Here is a 13,144-nt window from a genome sequence, read left to right on the forward strand (position 1 = left end):
AAAGCAGCCTTCTCTGACCACAATCCGGCCAGGAATCCGGCCACAAATCCGGCCAAATTCAGGCCGGATTGCTACAGTAAATCTGGGCTGCTACAGTGATCCGAGCTGCTACAGTACCTCGGATCCACTAACCCAGAAACAGCCGAGGGTTCGGATGAATAGTGGATCCGAGTGTGGATCACTTGCTCTGTTTTTGGCCCAACTTCAACCGATCTTTTCTTGATGTTAGAGGCTGAAACAGCTCATGTCTAAAACACGAAAGTTGTAGCCTTATGCGTTATTATTCCAATGCATCAAGAATCACCTCATTTGGATCTGTGTAGGCTGAGATATGATGGAAATACCCTTGCCTGCTCCATGCCTTGTTCCAGCTTCGACCATTAGAAATTTGCTATTGTAATTCAGCTTTTTGACTTTGAAAACCTTCAAACTGGATTCAGATGTCTTCACCAAAGTTGTAGATCTATCTCCTATCTTCAAATTGGTTCAAGAACCATCTCAATCCGATCGCTGTAACTCAAGTTATAGCCGAAATACGAAAATGTGTCAAAACTGTCAAAAATACACAAAATCCCACTAAAAAGTGATAAAAACCTCATTTAATCACTTAAAAGCATTTTTCACCAATCATAGCCAAAATGATTCATTTTCTTTCGATAATATAACCAAAGTGACTAAAAATAATATAAAATATCATACAATTATTACGTAAATTAGTCACTTATCAGGGTCGATCCCACAGGGAAGAGTGAACAATTACCGGTATTACTAAAGCTTCTCTATTATTTAGACTATCAAAGAATTATAGCAAATTTAAACTACTGAAATTATACAAGAATAACAAATAAAAGCTACTTAGGTTGTGGTATCCCTAACTACTCATGCAAGTGCTATATTTGGATTATTGAATACTACATCTAGGCTAATTATGGTGTAATTTCCTTATGCATGTGAAACCTACTTTCGTAGTGAATCAACTATACTCATAACTAATCCATACCTATTTTCATGGTTATGAAATTAGCTACAAGTTCATTTCTTCAATGAAATTACATGATATGGATAACTAAAAACCACATAAGTGCACCTCTACTTTCGTGAATGTACTCCCTATGTTTAGCACTTCTTGAACTAGTGTTAAATCTCAATTTTCATTGCAGAAACAACACCTTAGATAATCACAATTAATGGTACCAGATTAATCATGATTTAAAGAGCCAAAGTGCTAAATAACTTGCTCAAATCATAGCAATCAAATAACCAAATAATAAACACTAACAATTATAGAAAGTTCAACCAAACCCAAGGTATAAACTTTAAAAACACATATTACACACAAAATCCAGAACTTGTATATTAACTAAACTTGGAATCAAATACAAAAGATAAAGAGTTTGAAAGGAATACAACCCTTGTTGATAAGTGACTAATTTACGTAATAATTGTATGATATTTTATATTATTTTTAGTCACTTTTGTTATATTATTGAAATAAAATGAATTATTTTGGCTATAATTGGTGAATAAATGTTTTTAAGTAATTAAATGAGGTTTTTATCACTTTTTACTTGGATTTTGTGTATTTTGACAGTTTTGACACATTTTCGTATTTCGGCTATAACTTGAGCTACAGGGATCGGATTAAGATGATTCTTGAACCAATTTGAAGATAAGAGATAGATCTACAACTTTGATGAAGACATCTAAATCCAGTTTGAAGATTTTCCAGGTCAAAGTGCTGAATTACAATAGCAAATTTCTACTGGTCGAAACTGAAACAGGGCAATGAGCAGTCAAGGGTATTTCAGTCATATCTCAGCCTACACAGATCCAAATGAGGTGATTCTTGATGCATTGGAAAGATAACTCAAAAGGCTACAACTTTCATGTTTTAGACATGAGCTGGTTCAGCCTCTAACATCAAGAAAAGATCGGTTGAAATTGAGCCAAAAACAGAGCAAGTGATCCACACTCGGATCCACTATTCATCCGAACCCTCGGATGTTTCTGGGTAAGTGGATCCGAGGCACTGTAGCAGCTCGGATCACTGGTCAGAAAAGGCTGCTTTATACGCGTAAAACTCAATTTCACCTCCACCAACTCACATGGGATGCTAGACATGTGAGAAACATTCCCAGCTGTAAAAGGGAGATGTAATCCTCATTTCTTGACCACTTTTCATCATTAAATAGCCAAATTCATTGCAACAAGAGGGAGATGGGAGTAGAGAGAGCAGAGATTGGAGTTCATAGCAGAAAAATAGAGTGAGCTACGGGAGAAAGCTTGAAGCTGCAGAAATGTAGCTCTTTCATCTTCCTAGTATTAGTTTAGCTTAGTATAGAGTAGTGTAGCTTTTCCATTCTTGTTTATTATCTAGATTAGGATGAAGATGGAGGATGAAGAAGGCAAGGAAGAAAGCTCATGTGACAAGGGTTGTATTTCTTCCAAACTCTTTATCTTTTGTATTTGATTCCAAGTTTAGTTAATATACAAGTTCTGGATTTTGTGTTCATTATGTGTATCTAAAGTTTAAGCCTTGGGTTTGGTTGAACTTTCTATAATTGTTAGTGTTTATTATTTGGTTATTTGACTGCTATGATTTAAGCAAGTTATTTAGCACTTTGGCTCTTTAAATCATGATTAATCTGGTACCATTAATTGTGATTATCTAAGGTGTTGTTTCTGCAATGAAAATTGAGATTTAACACTAGTTCAAGAAGTGCTAAACATAGGGAGTACACTCACGAAAGTAGAGGTGCACTTATGTGGTTTTTAGTGATTCATATCATGTAATTTCATTGAAGAAATGAACTTGTAACTAATTTCATAACCATGAAAATAGGTATGGATTGGTTATGAGTATAGTTGATTCACTACGAAAGTAGGTTTCACATGCATAAGGAAATTACACCATAATTAGCCTAGATGTAGTATTCAATGATCCAAATATAGCACTTGCATGAGTAGTTAGGGATACCACAACCTAAGGAGCTTTCATTTGCTATTTTCTTGTATAATTTCAATAGGTTTTAATTTGTTATAATTTATTGATAGTCTAAATAATAGAGAAGCTTTAGTAATACCGGTAATTGTTCACTCTTCCTTGTGGGATCGACCCGATATATACCCTAAACTACTAGTTGACCTGTATACTTGCAGTGAACGGGTGTAATTCGATTTTTTTAACTTGTACGTATGTAAAATACCCGTCAAGTTTTTGGCGCCGCTGCCGGGGAAGATTTGGCAATATCGGTGTGAAGAGTAACTTTATTAGTTTAGACATTTTATTAGTTATAGTTTGATGCTATTTTCTGTTATTTTTGTGTTTTATGTGTGTATGTGTTTAATTACCTATTTTTCTTACTAATTTTGCTTTTGAGGTTGTTTAAAAGCAATTTTAGGTGATGAGAAGGGTAGGTCATTTTGGAGGACAATGCTTGAGAAGTGGAAGATTGGCAATGGATGGTTACCAAGTGCAAAGCTCCTTCAACAGAGGTAACCAAGAATTTACTGAATGTATGTCTTTTGAAGATGGTTTAAGGTGTTTAAAGGCTAAATTTGATGTTATGATGTTACAAGTTCAAATGGACACAATTAAGCATGAAATTGAGCAAGGGAGGAATGCTAATGCTTTTAATTCTTATCATGTGATTTGTGACTTGTGTGGAGATTATCATGCTACTAATACATGTATGCAAGCACAAAATGTGGATTATTATGATGAATTAGAGCATTACAATCCTTGTTTTGATCAATATAGTGCTAATTGGAGCAATTCTCCTGCTTATGGTTGGAATAATCAATGTACTTATAGTGATAATTCATATTTTTATGATCACCAACCTGAAAGTGTCCAATATGAATCAAAACCATCTTGGGAGTTGGCAATAGAGAAGTTAGCTAATACACCTCTGCCTTGGGAGTTAGAAAGTGAACCATTAGCTAATGATTCTAATGCATTTTGGGAGCTAGCTGCAAAAAATTATTCTAATCAATTTGATTCAGCAATAGAAAAGCTAGCAAATGCAACCTCTGACCGTTTTGATAGAATTGAGGAAAGGTTAGATGAATTAGCTTCTCACTTTGGTGATATACATGAGCAATTGAGTGCATTGTGTGAAGTTATTTCTTCTAATAATTTGCAAAATGATCCTAGCATGAATGGTGGAAATGTTGTATGTGAAAATGGATTGCATTTTGATGAAAATGATGAATCTCAAGAGTGTTTTAATGAGCAAATATCCATTTCACATGATAATATCTTTGGAACTAACTTTGAACCTCAAGAGGTGAGTTTTAATGACTCAATTTTCACCCCTCTTGAGGAGTGCATTGAAAGTATAGGTTCTAAAGGTATTCCTGCTCAAGATACTCTCATGGCATTCCCTTTGGTAAATTCTCAAGTGGTGCATATTCAAGGTAATATCTATGAATCACTTGGGATAGGTAAGTCACTTCCATTTCTCACATCATTAGATCATGTGGCTTTTGCTATAAAGTCACCATTTAATGATCCACCAAGGCCTAAAATGGTGGATTATTCGTTAACTAAACCTCCTTGAAAAATGAGATGATATAGTCAAGCTAATGACTATAAAGAAGCGCTTGTTGGGAGGCAACCCAACGATTTCTTGTTTTTAGTAAGTTTTGGTTGTTTGATTAATGTTTTTGTGTGTTTTGTAGGTAGCAATGACAAGGAATCATGCGAATTATTTCAAGTGCAAAGGAGTTTATAAGGAGTGGAGACTAATGCGAAAAAGGGAAGCTTAACCTTTATTTTTTGAGTTTTACAATGCTTAATTTTATGTTATGAGGTTAAGTTAGTCATTTGAATGAAGTTGAAGTGCATTCAAGTGTTTAAATGTGTTCATGACCTATTTGCACTCTTTTGAACCATTTGAGCACCATCATGTGCTTTGGAAGTGTCGAGGGGACTATTTGATCCAAGAACTTCAACCCTCAATTTGGATTCTACATGTTTTTGATTTGATTTGAGGTGTTGAGATTCATGTTTAAGTCACTTTCCATGTGTGTAAAGTGTTGAATTGTTCAAAATTTCATTGTAGAGCACGAATTAGAGAGTGTGTTTCAAGTTGGGGCCAAACTAAAAATTGCAGAAATTTCTGCAATAAATGCAGAATCCACGGATCCGAGCTCGGATCCATATGGATCGAAGGCCTCGGATCCACTTCTGCAATCAGAGAAAACTTCGAGCCACGGATCCGAGGCCTCGGATCCACTTCTGCAATCAGAAATTTTTTTCCAACTCACTGGCCAGAATCCGGCCGACAATCCGTCCGGATATCCGGCCGGAAACTGGCCGGATTCTGTCCAGTTTTGCTCAAAAAAAGGAATCCGCGCACGGATTCCCCATTTTCTTTTTCCTCTCTTCTTCAACTTACACACGCACTCACACCTAAAACACACACTACTCACTAAACTCACTCTTTTCACCATCCAATCTTCAAAACCAAGTATACCAAAACACTCCTTTTTCACTTGAGAGATGATTTCATAGCTAAAAATTCTTCAAAAACAAGTCTAAATTCGGATTTGAGCTTAGCAAGAACAAGGGTTTCAAATTTTTGAACTATCCATTTGAGGCCGAATTGGAGTGAAATTTTTGGGGGTTTCTTCACCATTTGCATCCATAATCATCAACCAACAAGTTTGAGGTAACAAATCTTCACCAAATGTTGTCATTTGAATTTTGCCAATTTTTATTTTTTTTTTATTTTTGGGGCAATTTCGAATTTTTTTCATTTTGTGAAGTTTGGTGCTTTACATTGTGCTTATTGAACTTATTGATGATTATTGGTGATGTTTAACTCATGAGTTTGTGATTATTTGGTGAATTTTTGCTAAATTTATGCCTAATTTGGCTTGGTGACAAAGTTGCATATTAAGTGGCCAATGTAGCATTTTAATTAGCTTTGTGGGAGTTTATGATATTCATGTGAGTAATTTAGATTACCTAATGAATGAAAAGGGGCTTGGTTGAATAATTTCTTGAATTCTTAGGTAATTCTAAAAGAAGAGGTGAATTGAAGATGACCTTAATTGATGAAATTCATAAATGCGCTTATAATCCTTGTGGTTCAATGGTTTCTAGTATTTCATGAATTCTCAAGAAGGTCATTTATATTTTGGCTTGGTGTGTTCGCCTCCATTTTGAGATTACTTTTGTACTTGAGGGAACTTGATCATTGATGACAAAATGTATAAAAGGAACTTACTTTGTTCATAATGGTGGGCTTATTTTGTGAAATTAGCATCCCTTTGCTTTGGATACTAATGTATATATTTGATTAGCAAGGATTAGCTCATTTCATGTCTTTATCCCTTGAACATTGTATGGTTCCACATGCTTGATCATCTTTCCTTTTTCCTTGACTTGCATGTTTTCTTCTTGTTGATTGCAAGCTTTTATTTTTAAGAAATTTATTTGTTTTGATTTTGTCTTTTTCAGGGTGCAATAAGTGAACTCTCCATTCTTTCTCAAATACGGTTGGAAATTCATCACATTGCCATGGATTTGGATCGCGCAAGTCATAAGGGGAGTATTTTCTTTTACTCTCTATTTATTTTCCTTTTCTCACATTGAGGACAATGTGAAGTTTAAGTGTGGGGGAGGAAATATTTGAACTTTACTTGCCATGTGATGATATTTTGTGGATTTAAATGCTTAGAAATGTTGGAATTGTGTTTGAAATGTTTGCCATGTGGATAATTTGCTTGAAATTGGGTTTGTTGGCAGGGAGTTTTCATCCATTTATAAGGAGAAACTCTGTAAAAATTTTTCTAAAATCTTTTCCAATATTTCACTATGGCCCAAAAGTTCTTCAAATTCTTGCATTTTCATTCAAAAAGGGCTAATTGTTCCAACCTTATTCTTCCAATTGTTGAAATGTTATATGTATTTTGGAAGGTTTAGTCCTCATTTAACTTGAAAATAGTATTATGCAATTAGAATTTTTACATTTTAGAAAGTATATTTGGTAAAATGAGGAAAATTATGCATATAATTTTACATGTTGAATGAGATTTCTTCTCTTTACTTAATTTTATAAGTAAGTGATTGATATAGTTGATAAAAGGTTATACTCCTCCTTTGATTATTCTTATATATTTTCTAAGAGGGAATATCTATTTATTGTCCTTTATTTCTGAAAAAGTAAAAAAAAAAAAAAAGAAAAAAAAAGAGAAAAGAAAAGAAAGTAAATAAAAATTGTTCTACTCCAATGATTCATGTACCGAGTAACCGGGAGTTGGCATCAACAAATGTTGACATTCGCGTAAAAAGGTACTTGAATTAAGAGTATACATAGCAACTTGAATAAGTGAAATGTTGAGTAACCGGGGATCTTCACCTAAAAGTGTCGATTTTCGCGTAAAAAGGCATTCTCACTATTTAAGTAAAATTTGTGTGAATAAATCCCTCTTAGTTATAGAATTTTGAGAAAAAGATGATTATAGGAGGAGGAAAGCTATAAATTGACTATGTGATTTGCTTATTTGTAAAATTAAGTTAGGGTAAGAGATTAAGTTTAACTTGTTGAATTTAGGGTATAATTATCTTTCCTTTACTTGATATTATGAGTATTTAGCGTAAATTGAATAATTGTATAATGATTATTTTCCAAGTCTTGAGGAATTAAATTGGACAAAGTGCATATATTGTTTCACCTCTTGAATCATTGCATTTGATTATGTGTGAATTGCTTGAGGACAAGCAATGATTTAAGTGTGGGGGAGTTTGATAAGTGACTAATTTACGTAATAATTGTATGATATTTTATATTATTTTTAGTCACTTTTGTTATATTATTGGAAGAAAATGAATTATTTTGGCTATAATTGGTGAATAAATGTTTTTAAGTAATTAAATGAGGTTTTTATCACTTTTTACTTGGATTTTGTGTATTTTGACAGTTTTGACATATTTTCGTATTTCGGCTATAACTTGAGCTACAGGGATCGGATTAAGATGATTCTTGAACCAATTTGAAGATAAGAGATATATCTACAACTTTGATGAAGACATCTAAATCCAGTTTGAAGGTTTTCCAGGTCAAAATGCTGAATTACAATAGCAAATTTCTACTGGTCGAAACTGAAACAGGGCAATGAGCAGTTAAGGGTATTTCAGTCATATCTCAGCCTACACAGATCCAAATGAGGTGATTCTTGATGCATTGGAAAGATAACTCAAAAGGCTACAACTTTCATGTTTTAGACATGAGCTGGTTCAGCCTCTAACATCAAGAAAAGATCGGTTGAACTTGAGCCAAAAACAGAGCAAGTGATCCACACTCGGATCCACTATTCATCCGAACCCTCGGATGTTTCTGGGTAAGTGGATCCGAGGCACTGTAGCAGCTCGGATCACTGGTCAGAAAAGGCTGCTTTATACGCGTAAAACTCAATTTCACCTCCACCAACTCACATGGGATGCTAGACATGTGAGAAACATTCCCAGCTGTAAAAGGGAGATGTAATCCTCATTTCTTGACCACCTTTCATCATTAAATAGCCAAATTCATTGCAACAAGAGGGAGATGGGAGTAGAGAGAGCAGAGATTGGAGTTCATAGCAGAAAAATAGAGTGAGCTACGGGAGAAAGCTTGAAGCTGCAGAAATGTAGCTCTTTCATCTTCCTAGTATTAGTTTAGCTTAGTATAGAGTAGTGTAGCTTTTCCATTCTTGTTTATTATCTAGATTAGGATGAAGATGGAGGATGAAGAAGGCAAGGAAGAAAGCTCATGTGACAAGGGTTGTATTTCTTCCAAACTCTTTATCTTTTGTATTTAATTCCAAGTTTAGTTAATATACAAGTTCTGGATTTTGTGTTCATTATGTGTATCTAAAGTTTAAGCCTTGGGTTTGGTTGAACTTTCTATAATTGTTAGTGTTTATTATTTGGTTATTTGACTGCTATGATTTAAGCAAGTTATTTGGCACTTTGGCTCTTTAAATCATGATTAATCTGGTACCATTAATTGTGATTATCTAAGGTGTTGTTTCTGCAATGAAATTTGAGATTTAACACTAGTTCAAGAAGTGCTAAACATAGGGAGTACACTCACGAAAGTAGAGGTGCACTTATGTGGTTTTTAGTGATTCATATCATGTAATTTCATTGAAGAAATGAACTTGTAGCTAATTTCATAACCATGAAAATAGGTATGGATTAGTTATGAGTATAGTTGATTCACTACGAAAGTAGGTTTCACATGCATAAGGAAATTACACCATAATTAGCCTAGATGTAGTATTCAATGATCCAAATATAGCACTTGCATGAGTAGTTAGGGATACCACAACCTAAGGAGCTTTTATTTGTTATTTTGTATAATTTCAGTAGGTTAAATTTCTTATAATTCATTGATAGTCTAAATAATAGAGAAGCTTTAGTAATACCGGTAATTGTTCACTCTTCCTTGTGGGATCGACCCGATATATACCCTAAACTACTAGTTGACCTGTATACTTGCAGTGAACGGGTGTAATTCGGTTTTTTTAACTTGTACGTATGTAAAATACCCGTCACTTGTCACATGAGCTTTCTTCCTTGCCTTCTTCATCCTCCATCTTCATCCTAATCTAGATAATAAACAAGAATGGATGAACTATACTACTCTATACTAAGCTAAACTAATACAAGGAAGATGAAAGAGCTACATTTCTGCAGACTCCAAGCTTCTCCCGTATGTCTCTCTATATCTTACTCTATCATCCCTTTTCTCCATTTTGCAATGAATTTGGCTATTTATTGATGAAAGGTTGGTCAAGAAATGATGTTTTCAACTCCCTTTTACAGCTGGGAATGTTTCTCACATGTCTAGCATCACATGTGAGTTGGTGGAGGTGAAATTGAGTTTTACGCGTATAAAGCAGCCTTTTCTGACCAGTGATCCGAGCTTCTACAGTGCCTCGGATCCACTTACCCAGAAACAACCGAGGGTTCGGATGAATAGTGGATCCGAGTGTGGATCACTTGCTCTGTTTTTGGCCCAATTTCAACCGATCTTTTCTGATGTTAGAGGCTGAACCAGCTCATGTCTAAAACACGAAAGTTGTAGCCTTTTGAGTTATCTTTCCAATGCATCAAGAATCACCTCATTTGGATCTGTGTAGGCTGAGATATGATGGAAATACCCTTGCCTGCTCCATGCCTTGTTCCAGTTTCGACCAATAGCAATTGACTCTGTACTTCGGCTTTTTGACCTGGAAAACCTTCAAACTGGATTCAGATGTCTTCACCAAAGTTGTTGATCTATCTCTTATCTTCAAATGGGTTCAAGAATCATCCAAATCCGATCATTGTAACTCAAGTTATAGCCGAAATACGAAAATGTGTCAAAACTGTCAAAATACACAAAATCCAAGTAAAAAGTGATAAAAATCTCATTTAATTGAACAAAAGCATTTTATACCAATTATAGCCAAAATGAATCATTTTCTTCCAATAATATACTCAAAGTGACTAAAAATAATATAAAATATCATACAATTATTACGTAAATTAGTCACTTATCAGTGGTTTTCTATAAATGGAAATATATTGTAGCATATACCACTTATGCATTGAAGGAATTTGTAGTTTGAATCGTAGCAATTGAGTACCTATTGCTTTTTAGTTTTTTAAGTACCTATTATTTATTTCATTACAAAGTTTAAATATTTACATCCAGATAGAGTAATGCTAATGACACTTCAATTATTGTTAACGACACTAAGTTTACCTTTATAAAAGTTGGTCAAGAAAATGAAGTGTCAATGACAACAATTGTTAAACTAAAACAATTTTCTTTCTTTTGGGAAAATCAAACTACTTTCCCAAGTATATATTTCACTTTTATGTTTTAAAAAATCTCAATCTGTTAATTAAATTCACAATGTTGCTATTATAAAAAATATTCCTTCTCAAATTAACATGAATGAGTAGATGTAAGATATAAATGTGGTAAAATATCGCTCATACACATGTCATGGATTTTTTAAATTTTCAACAAACAATGATTTTGTTGTTAAAATTATAACATGGTAATCTGTTGTGGTAATTATTTTAGGATTCTTTTGTACATGAAATGAATTTAATTTAAATTACACAATAGATTATATGGACATGTGAATTTTTTTATTGGTTGAGGTAATTAATATCTTTTTATTGAACCGTTAGTGGTGATTGCTAGTCAAGGGTGAAACTACAATAAAAAATAAAGTTAGTGAGAAAAGTGCAAATGGCTATGGGTTTTAGTGCTTAAAACAAAAAAAAAAGGATAAAATTTTTCTTTTTGAGTTATAAAGTGTCCTTCCATGTGATAGAACTCTCTATTAAAATTTGAAACGGTTAAGAATTTGCAAAATTTTTTACTTTTTAATAGTAAGTTTAACTTAAAGAAAAATAAATTTTATCAACTAGCAAATTTACTGAAATTGTAAATTTCCTATATGACTAAAACTTACTGTTTTAGGGGATGTGCTTACCAATTTTCTTAATAAACTAACCAACACTAATATTGATTATTTAATACGATATTGGAAAAAATGCTAAAAAACTAATCTTTTGCCAAAGTTAATGGAATCCGGCAGTAGTGCATTACCCCATTGTTGTTACTATGACTTGCAATACCGTAGCATTGTCCTTTAATAGGGACATGCTGGGAGATGAATGGGTCGGATAGTAAGAAGGGGTGAATGTAAGTAAGAGAAATCTCCTATTTATATTTAAGAAAAAAAGTTCACAGTATAATTGACGGGATTTTTATATCAATGCAAGTTTAGTTCCGATTTTACACCCGTTGGACTGCAAGTATACAGGTCGCAATTGTAGTACAAGATGTGTATCGAGTCGATCCCACGAGGAGCAATTTAACCAATTACTAAGCCCTTGTTCTCTCTATTATTTAGACTTACAATTAAATTGAGCAGAGAAAGTCTAATGCGGTAATCTACAAATCTGATATACAAATCTAGTTTAACAAATGCTGAATGCAAATAGAGAAATTTCACTTAAGGAAGATTCTAGGGATGTAGATTCCACTTATGGCATAAACAACGCAAATGAATGGATTTACTTCTTGATATTATTCTTGTTTAACCAGAGATTCATTTCCAAAATTTCCAAGTCTCATTTTCATGATGAAATGGCCTAAAGCAATATAGATTTCCCTATTTTCATGGTGAAATACTACTACTACTCTGTTTTATTTCATGAAATGCTAAGTAATCCACCTAAGTGTATCTCTATTTTCATGAACATACAACTCAAGCTCTACTCATGTGTTTCCATTGTTATTACCAATTCTCATTGAACAATAACAACTATAACCAAACTATTGGTGATCAATCAATAGCAAGTAATCACAGCTACACAAGTAGACAAGTTAATACAAGATATAACAAGTGTAAATCACATTCAATTTATACTATTTAGCCATAAGTTTCATCTACTCCCTAGATGAAGAAAGTTAGCTACTCATGTATGATTCAACAATCAGAATCACAAGTTTATTGCTGCAAAACATCATACAGTACAAGTATAAGAAAGATAAAAGAAAGCTTAGCCAACTGAAGGTGAAGCTCTCTAATTCCTGCTATGCTCTTGCACAATCTGATTACAAGTGAAAAACTCCAAAGACAAAATGCTTCTCCCAAGACTCCTAACTAGAGAGAAACTTGTTACAAAATGAAAAACTAGCTACATATGGTAATGCCAGGCTTCTCCCCTGCTTTCTGCATAAAAATGTGGTAAAAATTCCATTCCTCTCACTTCATAATTTCCTCCACTCAGATTTTGTAAAAGAAGTCAAAGATATGATGTTTCCTTTTGCCCACACTCATTTGGTCTTCTCTTTTGTTGTAGAAGCATGTGCCACCGATTTCTGTCCCTCAAAATAGCTGGAAAAGTTGTGAGAAAGGTAAAGAAAAACGGCTGTGCCACTTGCTGAAGAGAGAGACAGATCCGAGTCTCGGATCCGAGGGCTGAAAAATGGATCCGAGCTCGGATCATAGGATCCGAGGACTTCCCATGATGGATTCGAGGTCGGATCGTCCTGACCTCGGATACACTCCGCCAGAAGTACAGACGAGGGGTCGGATCCCTCTTGTACACACGGATCCGACCTCGGATCCGTGTTGA

The sequence above is a fragment of the Coffea arabica genome, chromosome 6c, assembly GCF_036785885.1.
Source record: "Coffea arabica cultivar ET-39 chromosome 6c, Coffea Arabica ET-39 HiFi, whole genome shotgun sequence".
Taxonomy (NCBI): domain Eukaryota; kingdom Viridiplantae; phylum Streptophyta; class Magnoliopsida; order Gentianales; family Rubiaceae; genus Coffea; species Coffea arabica.